This window comes from Microcebus murinus, chromosome 8 (assembly GCF_040939455.1).
Source record: "Microcebus murinus isolate Inina chromosome 8, M.murinus_Inina_mat1.0, whole genome shotgun sequence".
Lineage (NCBI taxonomy): Eukaryota > Metazoa > Chordata > Mammalia > Primates > Cheirogaleidae > Microcebus > Microcebus murinus.
Genome location: NC_134111.1, coordinates 32,546,239 through 32,569,704, shown reverse-complemented (window position 1 = coordinate 32,569,704; position 23,466 = coordinate 32,546,239). Strand labels below are relative to the sequence as shown.

The 23,466-nt window shown below is 37.0% G+C and overlaps 1 pseudogene; it reads right to left on the bottom strand.

The window, feature by feature from the left end:
- Positions 1 to 10,939: 10,939 nt before the first annotated feature.
- The window catches only part of LOC105879584 (52 kDa repressor of the inhibitor of the protein kinase-like), a 73,816-nt pseudogene continuing 61,289 nt past the window's right edge, over positions 10,940 to 23,466 (bottom strand).

Below are 23,466 nucleotides of genomic sequence, written 5' to 3'. Positions count from 1 at the left end.
TTTTGCTAATGCTACAACTAAACAGCCACCCTCTTTTTATTAAGATGGAGACACTATCACATATTGACCCATTTTAATTTCACCTTAGGAAGTACTGATTTCTACAACACCATTTGTCACTGAAGTAGTTTCCAAAAATGACTACAGCATGTGTGTCTATGTGTGTGCATGGATGAGTAGATAATTTGGTATGTTGCTATTATATTGATTTCCCCTCATCCTTGAAGCTGATGAGAGCTAGTGATAAAGCCTGTAATACATTCTCCTGGTGCACCAGCCATAGCTAATGCACTCTGTCACCTCTTTACTAGGTTGTATAGTGTTCCTAATAAGATAAGGCACTCCTGGGACCTGTGGATGTGACCTCATGTGGAAATAGGGTCTGTGCAGATGTTATTAAGAATCTTGAGATCAGATCATCCTAGTTTTAGGGTGAGCTCTAAAGCCAAGGACTGGTGTTCTTATAAGGAGAGGGAGATGTGAGAGTCAGTGGCTTTTGCTCCAGGTAAGCAGATCTTGAGATCTTGGCTGTGACCTCTATATTTTCCCATGTCTCCAAATTTCAGAGTGGTCCTTTGTCCTGTAACCTCAGTTCTCTGATAAGTCTAAGAAAGGTTGTTGATTTTCAGTTTGTTCTACTTTTTCCTTGTTGTGAGGAGGGGCATGATGACTTCTAAACAATACATGTCTGAGCTGAATCAGAAGTCTCCTCACAGCATATTTTGGGCAAAACAGCCTGAGAAATTCCTGTAATATATAAAACAGACCATGTTGCTCTTCTGTTTATAGCCTGTTTTGGAGTAAAAGCCAAAGCCCTTCCATTGACTTAGAAGGCCTCCCTGATCTGCACACTCTCTGCTCTACTCATTGGCTTCTTCCTCTCTTAGTCTTCCCCTTACTCTCTCTGATCCAATCCCCTTGGCCTCTCTACGTTCCTTGAACACACCAGCAGGCACCTACCACAGGGCCTTTGCACTTACCTGGAATTATTCATTTCCCAGATGTCTACCCATCTCTGCACAAAAATCAGAGATTGAGGCCTTTCCTAACCACCCTGTTTAAAATAATTCTAGAGTTCACTTCCACCCTTTGATTTCCTCACCTGTATCACCTTTATTTATTTCCATAGAGCTTTTCAACACATGATCTATTTCGTATGGTAGTTTTCTGATTTTTTTATGTCTATGGTCTCTCCCACTGGCTGGTAACCTGCAGGAGAGCAAGGACTTTCGTTTGTTTCATTTCTTGCTGTAAGGAAATCATGAATTCAGGATTATCAGTGGGTGTTAAAACTGTTTAGTGAATGGTTGATGAGGAAGGGAGCACCTATAAAATTCCAAAGTTCTGCTACATAGATGACTTTCTGGTTGCAAAAAGAAAAGCACTACTATTAAATAGAGGAATCAAACTGTCACTACCCTAATCCAGGGGTTAGTCTTGGTTTCATTAATGGTGGGTCAATCAGATATGATGTGTTTTCTTAAGTGATACAACACAAAGTTGATAGCATCACTTGTGATATTATCTGGCTAAATATGCTAAACTTGAATCCATAGAGCCTTTAGATATAACTCTCAGTTCACAAAGCAAGAAATAAGCTAAAATTCACCACAAGGAAGAAACCAGACAAATTCAGAAGGAAGTACATCCTGTAAGATTGTTCAAGATCATTAAAGTGAAGAGTCTGTTCTAGATGAAAAGAGACATAAGGGATAAGACAACTAGGTACAATGTGTGGGCTTGGATTGACTATGATTTGCGCAAATGAGTTATAAAGGGAGTATTGGGTCCATGGTGACATGACCCAAATGTTAGATGACATGAGCATTTTCTGAAATAAAATTGGTGAATGTGAATGGGAAAGAGTGGCTTTCAAGAGAATATGTATAAATATGTACAATTACAATGTGTCATTTAAAAAATGTGTAGAGTACGATCTCAGGTAAAAAAATGCAAATGATATTTCACTGTTCGGTAAAACAATTAAAACAGTATGCACAGTATAATGTCAAAGAAAAATATACACATACAAACTGTTTTTAAATTGGCACTTAGCTCATAGGTTTCTTTGAATGTTCATTTCTAGATGGGAGGAGAGAAAATTGCCCTATGAGTATGATTAAGAAAGAAGAGGGGATACATAGAGACCCACCTGCTTCATATTTCAAGATATAAATGTGCTACACACATAAATATAAACTGTTATGGTTGGTATAAATAGCTGTAGATACCAAGTATTATATAACTGCATGCTTTCAAGTACTTAAAATTTTGGCTTTTGTTTAATTCAAATTTGCCTTACTCTAATTAATTTAATTAGTGAATTTAAAAAAATCATATCAAATCTAGCCCCATTTGTTCATTATGCAAGGATTTCAAAAAGTCTGGAAATTTCTCCTTTAATCTGTTTCTTTGTTTGTTTTGCTTTCGAAGGGGGAGATCTGGACATTTTATTATTGATGGATTAAAAACAGTGTACTTTTTGGTGTATTTAGACCATTCATATCTAAAGTGATTTTTGATATAGTTGGATTAACATTTATTATATTTGTAACTGTTTTCTTTTCACAGCCCTTGTTCTTTGTTTCTTTTTCTGTTTTCTCTTTTTCTGCCTTCTCTAGTTTTAATTGAGCATTTTATGAGATTCCATTTTCTCTCCTGCCTTTGCATATCAATTATACTTTGTTTAATTTTGGTAGCGGCTGTCCTAGGGTTCACAGTATGCATTTACAATTGATCCCAGTCCACTTTCAAATACTGTGATGCTGCACTGCTTCACAGGTAGTCCAAGTACCCTGTAACAGAGTATTCCCAATTCTTCCCTTGGATTACTTACACTGTGGTCCCCAACCCCTCGGTTATAGACGGATTCCAGTCTGTAGCTTATTAGGGACTGGGCTGCAGAGCTCTGCTGCCCTCCATCCCCAAACTGTCTTCTATGAAATTTAGGAACGCGGTGGGGTGGGGACACACAGGAGGAGGTGAGAGGTGGTTGAGCAAGCAAAGCTGTCTGTATTTACAGCCGTTCCCCATCGCTGGCATCACCGCCTGAGTGCCGCCTCCCTTCACCCCCACTCCCCTGCTCGCTCCTACTCAGTCTGAGGAAAAACTGTCTTCCCTGGTGCCAGAAAGTTTGGAAGCTGCTAATAATATTACTGTCATTAATTTCATTTATATATAAGCTATAATGACTGAATATTTTATTGCTATCATTAATCTGTTTTTTTTTTTTTTTTTTTTTGAGACAGAGTCTCGCTTTGTTGCCCAGGCTAGAGTGAGTGCCATGGCGTCAGCCTAGCTCACAGCAACCTCAAACTCCTGGGCTCAAGCGATCCTCCTGCCTCAGCCTCCCAAGTAGCTGGGACTACAGGCATGTGCCACCATGCCCGGCTAATTTTTTGTATATATATTTTTAGTTGGTCGATTAATTTCTTTCTATTTTTAGTAGAGACGGGGTCTCGCTCAGGATGGTTTCGAACTCCCAACCTCGAGCAATCCTCCCGCCTCGGCCTCCCAGAGTGCTAGGATTACAGGCGTGAGCCACCGCGCCCGGCCATTAATCTGTTTTTTAATTTAGATGACCCTATCTTGGAAGTTCGAATTTCAGTAACTTGATCTAGAGTTTTAGACTCTTTAAATATTTTTCTTCCTTCTTTCCTTCCAGCCTCTCTTCTTTCCCTTATTTCTCCCTCCCCATCTCCCTCCTACCTTCCTTCTCTTCTCTCACTTTCTTTCCATCGCCCATTAATACCACATTCATTTTCTATTATTTCTTTTAAGAAAAATGTTTAAGTCTTCCTCTAACTCAACTCTCCCTGCCTTTATTCTTATTTGTCCCTCTTCAGAGAGAAACACTGTTCTGATCTTCGTGTTTTTTCTATGCATGATTTTATACTTTCATAGAAGTACAAACTAGATGTTTCACTGTTCAGTAAAACATAAATTTCCATAAACAACATATAGTTTTGAATCTTATATATATATCATAGTGTTCTAATGCTTTTGCAACTTTTTCTTTTGTCAACATTATGTTTTTGAAATTTATCCATGTTGCTAAAAGTAGATATATTAAAATAGTTTATTTTAGCTGCCATATAGTGTTTTATTTTATGAATACTATCCATTCTTTTATTTAGGTATATTTAAGTTCTCATTGTTTTGTTTTTATGAATAATGCTGCAATGAACATTTCTTATTTCTCCCTGCCTGCATGTTAGAATTTCTCTAAAATATATACATAGTGGAATTACAAGGTGTTAGGTAATGTGCATATTCAGCTTTACCAAACATTGTCAAATTATGCTCCAAAATAGTTGCTCCAATTCCATCAGTAATAAATGAGAATTTCTGTTGCATCACATCTGGAAACACTAGGTGTTCAGTGTTAGAAATTCAGTTTGGGAATTCAGATTTTTAAAATTTGTCCATTTGATAAATGTGAGATAATATCACATTTTTAAACTTGTTTCCCTTTTTATTAGTCATTACATTAAAAATCTTTTCACATATTAAATAACCAATGGATTTCCAGTTCTGTGAATTTTTCATTTTTCTATGAGATTATAGTTTTCTATGCATTCTTTATATACTCTGGATAATAACTTTTTTGTTAGTTAAGTATATTGCAAATGTTTTCTCCTAATATGTGCCTTATTTTTTCCCACTGTATTGCACTTTGTTGTATAAAAGATTTCATTTTATTTTTTATTTTTTTTTATTTTATTTTATTTTTTTTTGAGACAGAGTCTCACTTTGTTGCCCAGGCTAGAGTGAGTGCCATGGCGTCAGCCTAGCTCATAGCAACCTCAAACTCCTAGACTCAAGCGATCCTCCTGCCTCAGCCTCCCAAGTAGCTGGGACTACAGGCATGTGCCACCATGCCCGGCTAATTTTTTACATATATATATCAGTTGGCCAATTAATTTCTTTCTATTTATAGTAGAGACGGGGTCTTGCTCTTGCTCAGGCTGGTTTTGAACTCCTGACCTTGAGCAATCCGCCCGCCTCGGCCTCCCAGAGAGCTAGGATTACAGGCGTGAGCCACTGCGCCCGGCCAAAAGATTTCATTTTAATATAGCAAATTTATTAATCTTTCATGTGTCATTTGTGTTTTTATGTGTTTTATTTAAGGATTTCTTCCATACCTTAACATTGTTTAATCTCCTTTATTTTCTTCTAAAGTATTTAAAGGTTTTTGTTTTTCATATTTAGATTAACATTCCTGGAATATTTTTAATGTTTATCTTGTATAAAATAGGGAACTAAACTTTTAAAATATAGGTATCTTATTTTTTAATCACAACTAATTTATTGGCTCATCCTTTCTCTATTAATTTATTACATCTCTGTCATATATCAGATATCAATACATGTGGTTATGCTTTAGTGCCACTGATCTATTTGTCTACTTTTGGGTTACTATCACATTCTCTCATTACTCTGACTTATAAATGGGATCAGCTTTTTGTATTGCACTGTTTTTGTACTATGATCTTGAATTTTCCAATCTCTCTGAACTCTTTCATTAATGGTTTTATCATTGACTTGTGTCAAAGAGGCCAAGATCCCTCTCTCAAGTTTTTCACTAACTAGTTGTATATCCTGGAGAAAGTCACTAGTGTTACTAAACTTCAGTGTTCTCTTTAAAAAGGGACAGGTCATACTATCTATTGATAACTTACAAGGTAGGGTTATCATGGACGTTAAATAAGAAAGTGAATGTAGACAGCCTAGCACAAAGTAGAGATGCTAATTCCAAAGTACTAGTTCCTTTTAACAATTTTATTTCTCTAAAATTTGCCTGACGAATAGTTGATACTTCAATTAAATTCATTAAATTAGATTTTATGTACCCACACACACAAGAAGACCTTTCTTGCCATCCAAAGCTCCAGGTTCCACTAAGGCATTTCTTCAGTTTTAAAGTCACTGATTCATTTGTTTTCTTTTCTTGAATAGGGAGGTACTACCCCTTTTATTACTGAAATCCAAACACTGGGCTGGGAAAAACTATTTCTGGGAGATAACCACTTAGAGAGCACAAAATTATCTCCTGGATTCAGGTAAGACAGATGTGCTTTACATGATTCATTATAGATATTAAGGATGTCAGAGGAAAAAATGGCCATTATAATTATGTGACTTTAAAGTATTTTCCAAAAGAGCCATATCTGTCATCAGTTATGAAAGCTGACCAAATGTGCACGATGACAGACAGATGGTTCTCATTCGTATTAACTTCCTCTCAAGCAAAAGGAATGCTAAGGCAATCTGACCTTATATTATGTTGATTCCAATGTAATTACATTTGTTATTTCCAGGCGATGCAGTAAATCAAGCTGTGGCAAGTAGGTGGATATTTCACAGAAGTAATTTCGGAGACCATTAAATACGATCACATGTTCCGCTGTACTCTCTTCCGCCACAAGACAAATAATGTCCAGTCCAGGTGTGGGGGAGGGGACAGAGTGGGAAGCAAAGTTATTTCCTTTAAAAGATAGGACAACCACATTTTTCTACATGCAGATGCAAAATTTTTAAGAAACAAAGGAGTCCAGTGAAGGCATGTGGGGGTCAGAGGTACAGACAAACTGCCCCTATGCAAGAGATTTGTGAGCTCTCTGTTCTCAGTCCCAAAGCTGCCAAGTCCAGCTGCTTCCCAGGCAGTTGTGTCCTTCCCCCAAACACACCTGCTATCCCTGCACTTTGCTCTGCCGAGGGAGAGCCTGGTCGTTAATTACAGTCTACAGCACAGAGGCTTATGACCCTTTTGATTTCATTATAGTTAGAACCTCTGTAGAGTTCACTGTCATTCATAGAAAGGCCAACTGCTTTTAGAATCCTTTAATAAACCAATTGCCCAAAGGCTAAATTCAGGAAGAAATCTAATATAGACACTAAATGATCATTTTGTTGTCTAAAAGTCTCTTTTCACAATGGATATAATTCTTCTTTTAGCCTGTGATCCGACCTCCCATGAATACCAGCTTCCTAGAGTGTTATCACGATGCAGGAAGAAGGAAAGCAAAAAAAAATGAATTTGACTTTAAAGAGCATCTTTGCCTAAAACACAGATTTATCTAAGAATGAAATAAAGGCTCACAGACTGTAGCAGAGAGCAGAGATTTACCTATCAATTGCTCAACGTGTTTTAAAGAACTGGGAGATACTCTGGAGTGGTTTAAGGGGAAAACTGCCCGGAGATTCTAGGAAAAGATGACCCCTGGCAGACCTTTCCAGCTCTGTGCACAACTTCTTGAGAGAGCAGACGACATGAACCCACGGGTACAGGAAGCAGTGTGGGAAGGCCTGGATCTTGATTGGTTCAGGCAGGGTAGCTTGGTTTCAGCTGCCATGAAACAATCCGACCCAGTGGTGAAAATTTTTGCCTCAAATCTCTACAAAGAAATCAGGCCCTTCTCAATGTTCCCTATAACATCTTGTTTTAACTTGGCCAGGGTTTGTCCAAGTTGCTTAGCATATAGTCCATTGAATTTCGTTCAGGGAGCTTGAAATCAGAAGGGGGTGGGGAGGATAAGAGAGAGAGAGAGAGAGAGAGAGAGAGAGAGAGAGAGAGAGAGAGAGAGAATCAGAATTCCAGTCAAATGAAAAAAATAGAAAAAGGCAGCTGGGTGCAATGACATGTGCCTATAATCCCAGATACTTAGAAGGCTGAAGCAGGAGGATCGTTCAAACCCAAAAGTTTGAGTCTTGGGCAAGATAGGGAGACCCTATATCAAAAAACAAACAAACAAGCAAACAAAAATAATAAAATTTTAAAAAGATTTTATTTTCCCAGAATGCTTTGTTTTCTAACTTTAATCTCTGGTGCTGCCTCATGACATAGCTGTTTGGAAGGATTCCATGGGGGAAAAAACAAACTAAGAAAAAGTAATCAATAAAAGAACTTCTTAAGAAAAAAAAATTATATTAGCCCATTAAAACAGAATAAAAATGTAGATGGAACTGTTTCCTTAGGTTTGACTTTTCCATTCCATATTTGTTTACCACAGCTACATATTATATTTAAAAAATGAGCCAGAGACAGCTTATGAAGGGAAGTGGAGTTTGGCTTACTTATTTTTGAGATCAGTTGAAATTCTAGAATATTCACTAAGTAAAATTAGTTTTGAAAAAGTATGTTTGATTTGTAAATAGAGATAAAAATAAATATATAAATATCCATATACAATGTATACATGTCTGTATTGCCTTTAGCAGATCCAGAATATGGACAATGTGGAAAGTTCTGTGAAAAAAGACAGGATAGGGGAGTTCACACAAAACAGCATGACATGGTGGGTGGTACCCACACAGTAGGTGCTAACGTTCTGCTCTGCGATACCCAGGTTCCTGGGTGTGCCTAGACTGGAGTCCCTTACCTGGGGGACATCACGCTGTCTGTGCAGGAGCCTCAGCTTGTTGGGGACCCGGACTCTCACTCGAGTTTTACCACTAACTATCTGAGTGACCTTAGAGACCTCACGTCACCTCTTAGTCCCCAGGTTCCTCATTTGCTTGGTACAAAGTAATTTTGCAATATGTTTTCATTGATTAATTAATAAGAGTGAGTTTGACAATGATCTTGGAGATTTAAGGCTTCTCTGCCCCATTCAGCAATTCTCTGTTGCCATAGATTTTTTTGTGTTTTGGCTAACAAGGTGGTGTATCCACTTATGAACAGCTTTTTCTAGATATGCCAAGAAATATGCAGTTGACTATTAGTATGACATCCTGAAATTATTAGTTCTAGTCTTAGGGTTTTAAATGTATGTAATAACAAGAAATATTGGTTATTACACATATGGTAACTTTGGACACTTTTCAAAATGATTTAAACAATACACCTCTACCCACAGGAGAAAGCAACCTTCCTCCAGGGCATATAGCTTGGGGAGCAGAACACAAGTTCCATTTCAGCCTCAGCCACCCACTTAGCAGGGCAACACATTTTAGGGCATCCGTGTGTAGGGTCCTTGTAGAACAATATGTGGTGGCCCAAGGGGTATCATGTGTATGACAATCCCAGATCAGGCATAAACTTTGACCATTCAGGAAGAGATGGTGTCACCTTCGAATAACTTACAGGGATAGTTTGATTTGGAACTAGTGTAGTCCAGTGGTCTCCAAAGTGGAAGACCCTAAAGGAAGCATACAGAGATTGATAAGGATATAAAAACACATAATAAAAGTTTAATTTACATTAACCTTACAAAAATTAAGTTTCGCTAATTTTTGGCTAATGCTTTTTTACTGTGGTAAAATATATATAACATAAAATTTACCATTTCAACTATTTTTAAGTATTCAATTAAGAATTTAAGTATTCAATTCTTAATATCTATTCTTAATACTTAAGAATTTAAGTGTTCAATTCGCAGGCATTAAGTCAATTGATGATGTTATGGAAGGATCACTGCTATCCACTTCCTGAACATTTTTAACACCCTAGACAGAAACTCTATACTCACTAAAAATAACTCTCTATTCCCCCCTCCCCTTCTATTCTACTTTTAGTCTCCATGAGTTTGCCTATTCTAGGTACCTCATATAAGTAAACTTATACAATATTTGTCCTTTTGTGTCTGGCTTATTTCACTTAGCATAATGTTTTCAAGTTTTAACTGTGTTATAGCCTGTACCAGAATTTCATTCCTTTTTTAGGGCCAAATAATATTCCAATGTATGTATATACCGCATTTGTTTATCCGTTTATTCATTAATGGACATTCAGGTTGTTACCACCTTTTGATGGTTCTGTCTGGTTATGCAGATAGAGGGAAAGCCCCTCCCAAGGGCCTGTTGATCTCTAAGGGCCTTTAATTCAAAATACTGTTTATAATAAGGAGTCATATTTTGGGGTGAAATTTTCTGAGCTTCTTCATAACCTCATTTTGAATGCTTTTTAAAATTGCTGCATCCATAACATATGTTGAGAGTAGGTTTATATCATATAAGTTAATATTTATATAACCAATACTTATTGGGATACATCCTCCAATTTTTTTTTTTTTTTGATAGAGGTATTTCAAAAAGTTCAGAGAACACTGATTTCTGTAAAAAGAAGTTAACTTACAGACATATTTTCCCATCAGCCTTGCCAATTAGGAAACTGGCACATTTTCATGTCTAGGGTATTTTCTCCTTTTAAAAATGTAACATTGACTTGACTCCAGTGTGTTTGGCCAAAGTTCCCTGATGGATCACTAGAAAGGCAACAAAGGATTAGCACCTTTGGCTTTAGTATTATGTGAGAACAATTGTACTTTTTTTCATCCGTGTTTATACAAAGTTTGTGTATGTAAAGTTGAGTAATCCTTGTGACGAAACAATTATAACCCCATGGGACAAATTAGACTCCAGAAGAAAATACTATAGCTGAGTTGGGTGACAAAAGTCATACTAGGCCTGAGTCATGTTAACAGAGAAGGGAATTTTCTCAGTAATGACACTGTAGGTAATCAATCATGTTGAATCTGAGTTTCTCATTGTACCATTCTAAGGCAACTCAATTATTATCCAAGCTTAGAGATTTGCTAGGGTCCTTGTTTACACTGACATTCTCCCACTTGGGATCCTTCTCCTATTTCACTGCTCATTAACACATCCATTGAGGAGTGAACTGGGGCAGGGATGGGAATTTTATCTGGTAGCTTTATTTCCTTGTTCTAGAATGACTTAACTAAAACAATTCCAGAGTGTCACTAGCAGAGATCACAAAGAAGTGAAAAGTGGCACTTTCAATGCTATCTTCTGGAAGAATAGATAGGTATTCAAAGCATGGGAGTTCAAACAGGGGCCATTAAATTGGTAGATTATCAATGGCTAAAGTATTCATTGGAGGCCTATAGGTAAAGATATTCAGTGATTAAGTGGCCTGTATATACCTTCCACCTCTCTTTCAAATATCAAATACAAGAGAAAGCCTATTTTAAGTCTCTTAGGTATTTTCAATGGTTTCTCAATTATCTATAGGAAACTCTGACTTAGTTGTACAGAGTTTAATATATGTGTCCACCATTAAATCCAGACTGTGTTTTATATCAAAATTTATGTTAAGCAAAGCCAAATTACTTGATCTTTGGCCTGTCAAAGTGTTCTTCAAGTATACTTTGAGATGCTTTTGTCCATTTTCGTAGCACTCATTTTAAACCTTTATCTTGGAAGATTACACAGGACCTTCAGCAATGCATGTACATTAGGAAAATACTTGACATCAGGTAGGTGGAGGGCTTCAGAAATGGTGGATGGAAGCTCAATGTCTTTCTCTCTGTGTTACCATTTGATTCTTCAACAATGAGGTTCAGCTGAGAGCATGTCAGGATTGGGTAAATCACTTCTGTACATGTCAGCATGGTGATCCTCTGACATACTGAATTTGAGTTGACCCATGACTGAGGATACCAGAGATAGGCATATAAGAGATCTGAGGTGCTGTTCTGGGAATATGTCTTTAAGTTCCTGAATAATATTCTACACTGTTGGAACACTTAGCGTTTCTTTATAGTAACTCTCAGAGATTAGTTGAGGTTCCAAGTTACTTTGCTGAGCTCTGTGGAATTTCCCAGGGAATTTCATCTGAATATCAAGTTTGGTTGTCAAATTTGTGGCTTCTTCGAGCCCAAACTCATGATAAACTTCAATATTTTCCATCACTTCACTGAGTGAATGCAGTACTGCCTGGAGATTTTCCCCAAAGACCCTTGTAAAAGAGAGAACATTTTTAAGAACAACAGTAGTAACAATGAAATCAAAATCTGTTACTGAACTACAAAGGACAAATGCTCAGCCAGCTATACAGTTATTCTGTCTAACAGCTTTGTCACTATTTATACCATCTAAACGTAAAACAAGTGCTTGCAGGAGGTCCACTAAAATTTTAAAAGTATCAAGCCTTCCTGTCCACTGAGAATGGCAAATTTCCTTCAGTTCTTTCTCCCTTTCTTCACTGTTCAGAAAAAGAACAGAAATTACATGGTCGAGTTCTAAAAGCAGTTATAGTGATCGATGGACAAAAGAAAAAACTTCCTCAATTGTCCCCAATGCAACAGATACTCCCATAACAGGCACTGATTTTGCCAACCACATATTTAAGGTACAGAAAGAGCAAAGTGTGTAGATAGCTTGGGGACATTTCTCTAAAAGTCTAGAAGCAACAACTTTCATTTTGGAAGCAAATCCACTGGACACAATGTAAGCCTGGCCAGGACAGTACTCCATATTTAAGCCCCATTTTTGTCAGTTATTGCAGTGTGAAATTTCACACCCCAAATTTCTGCATCAGCTTCAGAAAGCAGAAAGTCCACAAATTCCTCTGTCAGGCTATGAGATTCATTGATGCCCCTCACCAGGATGTATACATGCTCTCCCCCTACATCATCAGTGATAAAGGAGAAGAAATGTGAGTTTCCCACTTCCTTGAGAGTTTTTGCTCGAATGCAGCTCTCACCGATCTCTAGCATCTGTCTCTGCTGTATTTTTGAACAAAACAATGTGTTAACCGCTGTTGTCTCAAAGCGCTTTCTCAGAACCTCTTCACCAGAACTTATCCAGCACTCCAGCAGGGCTTGCAAGCTATCAGGACTATAGAGACTTTCTGGGATTTCTTCAGCCTCACGTCCATCCAGTGGTATGTTTTGGTTTCCCTTAAGAATCAAGATATCAAATAGAGATTTTGGTGTTCTTCGTTTTACTTCTCTTAAAGGATTAGAGGTAAAATGTCCTCATCATGTTCTTCACTTCTTTGTTTTGCACTGAGGTTCTCAGAATGGCTGTTGTTGCTTTCTTTATGTTTTTGTTCTTGTTCAGAAGTTTCGTCTATTTTTTTTTTTCTGTCCTTATTTCATCTTCCATCAATTCTTTTATTTCTTTCTGTGTCTACTGTGTGGATTGTTCCAGTGACCGGTAAGATCAGATATTGTTAGTATTGCATTATCTTGAAGAATTGTCCTATAAAGTCTCCCAATGACTTTTCAATTGCCTGCTTCAATTAATTTTAAGAAATAAAATAACCGAATCATTCTTTAGTTTTTCTGATGCCTCTGTACAAAATGTATGGCTGGACAGATCATAGAGGTCTCAAAGTGTTTGTCACATAATTGATAATGTTTATTTAGTCGATCAGGTGTGTTATTTTCTAAATCTGCTCACAGTTCTCCCACTTCTGACATCTGGCCAGATCCTGTGGGAACCTGGCCAGGTAGGACTGTATGCTCTTCCCATTAGCTGGGGGCAGCACAGAAGTTACCCTCACCCCCAACCCCCACCCCCCAGGGGAGCCAGGCCAGCAAGAGGCCATCTCTCCAATGCGGGGAGGGGGGGGCTTTTTTTTTTTTTTTTTTTTTTTTTTTGGTGTTCTCCTCAATTTCTTTCACCAATGCTTCATACTTCGTATTATAGAGATCTTCCATTTCTTTGATTAAGCTTATTCCTAGGTCTTTTATTTTATTTGTAGCTAGTGTAAATGAGATTACTTTCCTGGTTTCTTTTTCAGAGTGTTCTCTGTTGGCATGTAGAAATGCCACTGATTTTTATATGTTGATTTATTATCTTGAAACTTTACTGAATTTGTTTATCACTTCTAATAATTTTTGGTGAAGACTTTAGGTTTCTCTAAGTATATGATCATATCTTCTGCAAACACAGATAATTTAACTTCTTCCTTTACCATTTGGATGCCCTTTATTTCTTTCTCTTATTTAATTGCTCTAGCTAGAAGTTCCAATATTATGTTGAATAACAGTGGTGAAAGTGAGCATCCTTGTCTTGTTCCAGATCTTTGTGGAAAGGATTTCAGTTTTTCCCCATTCAGCATGATACTAGCTGTGAGTCTGTCATATATGGCTTTTATCGTGTTGAGATAAACTCCTTCTATACCCAGTTTTTTGAGAGTTTTTAATCATGAAGTGATGTTGAATTTTATCAAATGCTTTTTCATTATCAAATGAAATGATCATATAGTTTTTGTCTTTTGTTCTGTTGATATAATATATCACATTGTTTGATTTGTGTATGTTGAACCATCCTTGTATCTCTGGGATGAATCTCATTTTATCATGATGAATTATTTTTTTAATGTGTTGTTGAATTCAGTTTGCTAGCATTTTGTCAAAGATTTTTGAATCTATGTTCATCAGAGATATTGACTTACAGTTTCCTTTTTTTGTTGTGTCTTTGTCTGATTTGTGTATCAGAGTGGTACTGGGCTCCTAGAATGAGTTTGTGAGTATTCCCTCCTTCTTCATTTTTTGAGATAGTTTTCTTTGGTAGGGAGGTTTCTCTCTCTCTCTCTTTCTCTCTCTTTTTAAGAGACAGGGTAGTCACACTCTTTTGCCCACAGGAGTGGAGTGGTTGAATCAGAGTACATTGCAGCCTCCAACTCCTAGACTCAAATGATCCTCCCATCTCAGCCTCCAGAGTAGCTAGAACTACAAAAGTGTACCACCATGCTCAGCTAATTTTTAAAATTTTTTTGTAGAAGTATGATTTTGCTATATTGCTCAGGCTGGCCTCAAACTCCTGGCCTCACACTATCCTCCCACCTTGGCCCCCCAAAATGCTGGAATTACAGGCATGAATCATCATGCCTGGGCTACTGGGAGACTTTATTACAGCTTCTTTTTCATTACTTGTTACTGGTTGATTCAGGTCTTGAATTTCTTCATGGTTCAATTTTGGTAGTTTGTATGTGTCTAGGAATTTATCCATTCCTTTAGGTTTTCCAATTTATTGGCATGTAGTTGCTCATAGTCGTTTCTAATGATCTTTTGAATTTCTGCAGTCTCAGTTGTAAAGTCTTCTTTTTCATTTTCTCCATGCATCTGACCAGGAGCTCATAAAAAAGATTGGTAAGAGTCCTGAGAATGTGTGCAACCCTCTCAAGACCCTTCTTCCTTTGGAACAAAATCCTTGATATGGAGGGGGGGAAGGGAGAGAAGGTAGACAAACACTATGGCCTTGGTGAAAACCCAAGCTGGGAGATGGGAACAGAAAACACTCTCTATCACTGGGAATGGGAAGGCATATGTACTGGACCAAGACATACAACGTGGAGAAGGGCATGAGTACTGCGACTTAGTGCCCCACCTAAGACTGAGCTGTGATGAACTGCTTCCTCCAAACACTAAGCCAACAAGCCTTGAATAATAAAGAAACTGCAGAATATACCGGAGAGAGTTTCAAGAGCACGAGACAGACTCCGAGGCACAGTGCACGGGAAAGACCTAAGGCAGAGTGGAATAAACATTGAGAAAAATATTTTGGCATAACAGCTCCCATGCTAAACCCAAAGTATTGTTAGAGGAATTTGAAGCTTGTGGTGCACTAAGGGTAGCCATAGCAACAACAAACCTAAAATCAAGTGCAATTCCTAACCAGATTAACTCAGCCTCCTTCACTAAAGGCTTAGCAGAAGGAAGAGTGTGTCCATTTCCAGGCATAAAAAGCATTTACCATAGTCCTCATTCTCTTCAATAAGACATGATGCTTTCAACAACAGCAAAAAAAAAAAAAAAAAAAAAAAAATTAGAAATTTTTCTTGGAAGAAAAAAGGTAAACAAAACCAATCCACTGCCAAGAGATGAAGCAATCATCAGGACCATGCTCAGATATGACACAGATGTTGTAACTCTCTAAAAGGGCACTTAAAAGAACCCTGATTAATATGTTAAAATCTCTAATACAGGGATTGTCAAAGGGATTCTCTAAAAGGCCAAATAGTAAATATCTCAGGCTTTGTGGGCTACATATAATCTCTGTTATGTATTATTCTTATTCTGTTTTTTAAAGTGTTTTCAAACCTTTTAAAAATGTAAAAACTATTCTAAGTATATAGGCCATATAAAAACAGGCCACTGGCTGTTTCTTACCCATAGGCCATAGCTTGATGACTTCAACTTCAATGGAGAAGGTAAACAACATGCCAGATCTGATAGGTAACTCAGCAGAGACAAAGACTCTATAAGGAAGAAGCAAATGAAAATTATAGAAATTTAAAAAATACATGATAACATAGATAAAGAATGAACACCTTTGATAGGCTCATCAGTAGCTATGACAAGCTAAGGAAAGAATCAGTGAACTTGAAGATGGGTCAATGTAAATTACTGAGACTGAAACACAAAGAGAAAATAAAAGAGTGAAAAAACTAAGCAAAACAAGCAAATGAAAACCAAACCAAACCAAAACAAAACTCCCTAGAGCATCCAAGATCTGTAGGATAACATCAAACAGCCGTATGTGTAACTGGAATGCCAAAAAGAGATGAGACAAGAGAACAAGGCAGAAGAAATAGTCAAAGAAGTAGTGGCCAAGAATTTCCCAAATTTACTAATAGATATTAATAGAAAACATATGCAAGAAGCTCAGAGTACACCAAGCAGTATAAAGCAAATAATAATAATAATAATGATAATAATAATAATAAAGCTATACAGCTAGATTCAAACTGCTGAAAAAGTGAAGCGTCTTACTCACCTAAGTCTGTTGATTCTTCTGGGCAGAGGATGTGGTATCTGCCCAAACTGGGAAGTAGGAAAAGATCAGGAGTTTTGAGTGGACCAATTATAGGTCCAAGGAAAGCATAGCACCTTTAAAGGAAACGAACCATCCTGGGACGTTTTCAGAATAGCTTGCTTAGGTATCTATAGGTCACCTCACAAACAGAGAAGCTACCGTTTGTATCTACCTAAATTCTGGAGACGATGGTTGGACTCTGGCCAAGAGCTGTAACATGTCAGAAATGGTGATGGAAGATACAGGGAGATTCAGAATAAACAACCACCCATGACCTTGATCCCATGCCCTGTATCGTATCCTTTTTGTTTAACTTAAAAGAGAAAGAGAGAAAAAGGAATGCTTGAGTAGGACCTCAGAGCTAGGAAGTAAATCTTCCACAATCACAACCAAACCAGGTTTCTCTGTTTCCTGTTTTAGAAAGGAGGTGCTGAGTCAGGAATTTGGGCTCCTTGAGACAGGAGCATTTTTAGTGAATGGTTAGTGTACTTTCGACATAGACCAGATACTGGGGCTGTTTTTTCTTTAGCCCTGCTGGAGGGCTAAGTCAGTGCTGTTGTTGACATGAATCTCTCTCAAATGACTTTCAAACAGCAATGGTCCTGACTCTGGGCCACGTGAAGTGTCTGCTCTCTTTGACCCTATACCAGGGCATCTGACTCCTGCGTAACAATGTCCCTGAGCATGTATGGTCACCAACTCAGCCATAACCTTAATATTGTCTGGTACCATTTAACTGGTTATCATTCTTCTCCTCTTCATGTTTCCCATAGAAACTATTCTAATCCTTCAAAATTATTCAATGTTATTACCCCACTTCTCTCTTACTAGGTGGTCATGCTACCTACTTCACAGAAAACAGAGCCCCTCACTGCTCAGATAGTATGTTATATTCATTTCATCTCTTATACACAATGCAATACATTTGCTCTTTTTACAAATGATCTCATTGATATTAATATCACCTTTATATAGACTTATTATTTCCTCCTCTAAGAAAATATGAAGGTTTAGAGAGGACTCAAAGTTAGGTTGAATCTCTGAGCCTCTGCTCTTTTTATTACCTTCTGCTTCCTCTAGAAAATAAACTATATCAAAACAAAAATTAATCCAAACCAAACCTTCTTTCTGATCTGCTCTAGATATTTTTTAATAAGGAGAAAAACTTAAAGTTTAAAAATCCATTGGCAAGGTAAAAGATGAATAGAAATTGCATTCAAGTACAAATATCTGATGTTGATATATTGCTGCAAGCTGATTTTAATGAGGGTGGCAAGTGGGGGTGGGGTAAGGGACAGGATGGCAAGAGAATGGGATGGGGAGAGCTTATAGAAGGGCCCCAACATGTGCACAGGAAACTCAGGGTGTAACCAGCTTTATGAACAAAATTCAGTGGCCCCAATATATTTTTTTTATAATCTTCTCCCTTAACTAACTACTTAAACTTTTGAGTCATTTCCCAGGAATGGTGGATTTTCTGCAAGACAAAGGAGATAAGACTGTGAAGGCCCCTGGGAGACTTCCTGATGCTAAGATTCACCATCCCCCCAACCACACAGCCCCTTGTTAGTTATTCTACGACCTGCCCCAAAGCATGTGGCCCCTCCTTTAAATGCCCATGATCTCCTTTAGTGAGAGAGCTAGATTTGAGGCAGCGTCTCTCCTAACAAAACAAGACATCTGTTGCATTTAAAATTCCTTTCTTCCTTGGCAATCCTTGTTGTCTCAATAATTGGATTTTTGTGCAATGAGCAACTAGACCTAGACCGGATCCCCCTTGCAGTTTTGACAATAATTATGGGGGCTCCTGTGGGATGGCACTGCTCATGGTTTGATGTCTGCAGAGCAGGGAGAGACCAAAAGTTTCCCTTGGCAGCGGCCTGGCCATATTTACTGGAAGACAGCTTTGGATTCTCCCGCCAGCTCTGCCATTCCTGGCCTCCAACTCCCTGGTGATTGCCTCCTGGTTGCCTCCAAAGAAAGGAATTTGGATTTTGATCTTTGCATCCAGATGGGTTAGTGCTATTGGAAGGTGCTCACAGTGAGGGATGTCCCTCTCAATTTGGGGAATTCTCAGGGAATTCCCATTTGTTTTGGGTTGGATAGGCCCCCAACCATTTGTGAGAGTGGGAACTAAACTAACTGCTTTGACTTGGCACTTCCAGGCCTTATTAGGTGAAACTGCAGCTCATTTGTTTGGAACTTCTTGAATTTCTCTCTATGTTGACTGTTTATCTGTATTGGTGTGTGGCATGTAAACGTGGAGTGTGTTAAGCTCTTTGTCTCTATTTTCCTCATGCCCGTATTAAATTGGCTGTTGATGGTATTTTAAGCGCAGTCCAAGGTCTGGGAGGTTGAAAGGCACCTCTGATGGTAGTTTCTCTTGCAGTAGGTTCTAAGTTCTGAGAATTTAAAAGACACCTCCGTCCTAAGGTCTGGGAGATTAGAAGACATCTTCGTACTAAGGTCCAGGAGACTGAAAGACGTCTCTGTCCACGAACAACCTCGCTGAGATGTGCAAACACTCACCGTTTAAAGGGAAAGAACGAGATAGAAAAATAATGTATGTAGATTTATGTGGAACCCCAGAGTATCTCATAGCTAGAATTCTGAGATAAAAGCTATTGCAACTTTGTGTGCATGCGTATGTGTTTGTATGTATTTTGTATATGTACGTGTACATTTTACGTTATGTCTACGTGGTACCAAAATGGGCTTATAAATAAAAGGAGGTCTCATAAATTAAATAAATAAACCCAAATGTTTTTCAAGTTCACAAGAATTTAGTAATCCTTGGTAAACAAGTGGTTTTTAAAAATTACTGATAAAACAGCAATAAAAATATCTTCAAAATTGTCAGTATGCCTTCTCCCATTGGGTTTACTGGTCATTTTTATATTTCAAGGTGTTGGGGTTTGACACAAAGGTTATAAAAGCTAAAAACCTAGCCCAAACAAAATGCTTCATGTTTATATGATTCTTAATAAAATGAATTTAATATTGTTGGTTTAATAAAAATAGCTAAATCTCCTGAGTTATCAATAAAAATTCTCATGTGTTTAACATTAAGGTTTTTATGCTTAGGTAAAAATGTAGACATGCCCAAACAAAAATGAGTGTCACTAAATTAGAATGAATAAAATACTAAGTAAGTGATAGCACAAAAAGCAGAAACTTATGGTCAAAGGTTTATGAATACATTTTGGTTTGGGTCACCCTTCTGAGTATTGGTTGCAAACCAGCCTGTTATGTGTTCATTGTGTTGCCATAGCAAAGGCCTTTGCCTGAAAAAGTTATAAAAAGAATCCTTGAACTGTTCATTTTTGTATAGTAATTTATTTCAAAATGAACAAAATGATTACTTTTAGAATTCAAAGAGAATCTCAAAACAATTTTATTCTTTGGAAGTATTACATGTAATTGGATTTGTACTTAAGTAGAAAAATGTTTTGAGACCAGTTAGATTATTTTAAAAAATAGCTTGAGTTTGATACTTATATAAAAATATGTTATGACTTTGTGTCATTATTAGAGGTGCTAAGAATTGATGTTAGAGATTTATTTGGTCTACAGTCAGGTGATGTCAGTAAACTTTATTTTGGGATATTGTTATTTTAGAAAGATCAAATTAGTTAACATCTTCAAGCAGGATATGTTCTAAAACTTCTGTATTTATGAAACTTAAAGATGTTACATTATCCAGAACATCAAGTCTTACTGGTATACTTATACTTGTTATTTTGGCAGGTTTTTGTAAAGCTTAAAAATAATAGTCAAAACTTTATTTTGTTTTTTGGTCTATGTTATAAAATTCATTCCTTTCTCTTTTCTTCCAATATTGTTTATAAACATGTGTTTAGATATTAAATGTGTTTAGACACAAAATGTCTGTGCTGAGGGCACAATTAATTACAATGTTTGTATATCTAATATTCACAGGCTATCAACATGGTTACACAAACTACTAAAATAAATTAGGCAAATGTAAAAGAGATAAATGTAATAACATTGTAAGAGGTTTTCTATAATCTGCTTCTTCTGAAACTTCTCAGATTTATGTCTCAGAAGTTCAACTTTTGCTGTGTCTGCTTTCAGCTTTTCCTACCCATGGTAATCTTCTCCTTCAACCTCTCCATAGGCTCCTGTAACTTTGTTCCCTTTCTGGCTCTAAGTCTGTTGTTAAGGTGTGACCCTGAAATGTTTACCTTAAAGGCCTGAAAAGCAATTTTTTTTTCTTAGCTTCTTGATATGTCTGAATTGTTCAACATGGTCAAAAATCTTCCTATGCTGTTATAAAGAATTGTGCATTCCTCTTCACAAGATATTAGTTTTCTAGTTTCTTGTTTCCTTTATAATATAATATTCACGCATGACCCTGGACACGGTCTTCTTATGTCTAATATATTCTGGTACCCTTTTCATGAGGTTTGACTTCCCAGTTTTCTAAATGGGTTTCCCACAAGAAAAAGCAATTGCACTAAAGAAGGTTTTTCTTTACCTTTTGGTAATTGACCTAAGAAACAAAAGATTTTATGTTTTATTCAGATAATTCCTACGTTGTCCTTATTAAGTTTTTGATTACATGGGAAAACTGAGCTTCAAAAACTTAAGGTTTTTTTATATATTGCCTTTAGTCTTCTGATTATCACTCTTTTAAAAAATGAATTTATTTTTTATTTTAAAATATTAAAGGGCTATAAATGTTTTTATTACATGGTTTTCTTTTATAATGCTGAAGTCAGGACTTTAGTGTGCTCTTCACCAGGATAGAGTTTATTGTACCTGATAGGTAAGTTTTAGCCACTTCCATTCTCCCCCTTCACCCTTGTTGATCTCCTATGAACTTCACTTCTCTTTGTTCCTGTGTGTGCCCATCAATTAGCTCCCAATTATTAGAGAGTACATGCAGTGTCTGTTTTTCCATTACTAAGATATTTCACTTAGGATAACCATCTCCAATTTCATCCAAGTTGCTGCAAAATACATTATTTTATTCTTTTTTATGGCTAGATAGTACTTCATTTGATATATATATATATATATATATATATATATATTACATTTTCTTAATCTATTCATGAATTGGTGGGCACTTAGGTTGATTATACATCCCTACACTTGTGAATTGTGCTGCAATAAACATTTGAATGCAAGTATCTTTTTGATAAAATGACTTCTTTTCCTTTGGGTGGGTATCCAGTATTGGGATTGCTGGCTCAAATGGTAAGTTTACATCTATTTCTTTGAGGTATCCCCATACTGTTTTCCATAGAGGTTATGCTAATTTGCAGTCCCACTAACAGTGTAGAAGTGTTCCTTTCTCTCTGCATCCTTGTCAGCATCCATTGTTTTTTGACATTTTAATAATGGCCATTCTGACAGGGGCCATTAAGGTGATACCTCAATGTAGGTAAGGTGATACCTCAATGTAGTTTTAATTTGCATTTCCCTTGATTATCACTCTTGGTTAAGTGAATTCCTATTATCTTATAATAACCTGTGATTTTGTTTTGAACCAATGTTTTGAGCTTTTTAATGTCCTTGACAAATGTCCACAAAATCTAGATAATTAGAATGTTTTGCTACCTATAAGCTTCTGTTTTCCTGTCATTGTCAGAACTAGGCAGGACTTATAACCTTTTTGTTCAAAATGTTGTTTGTTCATTCTGATACAAGAGTCTCTAAATCTTCATCTCAGATGGTTTCAACAAATGCTCATGTTTTGTATAATGAATTCCTATGGGTCTAGCAGTAGTTTGGTGCTTACAGATAACTTAATTTTATAACCCCCATCCATTCATTCTCCTGATTATCTATTCATCTTCCCTAGTAATCATTTATTGCCCTTCAACAGATTACCTATATTCTTCATCTCCCGTCCCCTCTAAAATGAGTGTATATAAACTTCTGGACCCCACTGGGATATTGGGTTATCTCTCTGTGATTCTCCCTATGTGCACAGTCAATAAATTTCTAATTTTTTTCTCTTATTAATCTACCTTATGGTGAATTGATCTTTCAGTGAACCTTTTGGGGATAAAGGGAAAGTTTCCCTATCCCTTCATGAAGGTAATATATTAGAGATCATCTTAGTTTTTCTGAATGTGGCCAGCCATCTCAATTAGTATCTATGCCAAAATATTAACTAAGATCTTATTGTAGCAAGAAAACCACCAAAATATTGATTTGAGGATTCATCAGAGATGGTCTCAGTTCCTGAATGGCAGCTTGGCCAAATTTATGTGCAACATTGTTTGACTTCCAGAGAGAACTGAAGGAGCCAAGGGGAAAACTTCCCTGTCATTCTCTGAAGGTTTGCTGAAAAATCAACTTCACAAAAGGCAGATTACTTGGAGAAAAAGCATACAAAATTTATTAGCATGTGCATGGGGAACATCACAAAATAATTGCCCAACCCCCCTCATGGGGTTCAAAAGATTATATACCATTTTGAGGTTACAGAAAAAATGGAGGCTTAGATCACGGCAAAACAGGTTATGGTGGCAGAACAGCTTATGGGATGGAGAGAAGAGGAGGCCTGGCCAGCAAAGGTGGTCTTGTTATATAGATGAAACCTCCCAGGTAGTAGCCCTCAGAGAGAATAGATGTTTAATGTTTCTTTCAGTCCTTTCAAGGTGTCAGAAGCTCAGTTAATCTTTGCTAGATCTCCACAAGGAAAGGCCTGGCTGCACCAATGCAGATTATCTGCAGATGCAAAATTTCCCCACAAAAGATAGATTTTCATGGCTACTTCTCTTTGCTGGCACTCTGACAGCCATCTCAAAATGTGTCAAAGAAGTATATTTTGGAATTAAACATTTTTATTTCCTTCAGAACATTTTTTTTTAACTTGATAAATTGTGGAACCATTGATTCTCTAGAGGTTCAAATAAGAAAAACAAATTATATTTAAATGAACACTTGGCATTTGGTTCAACAAATTAATGTGACGTG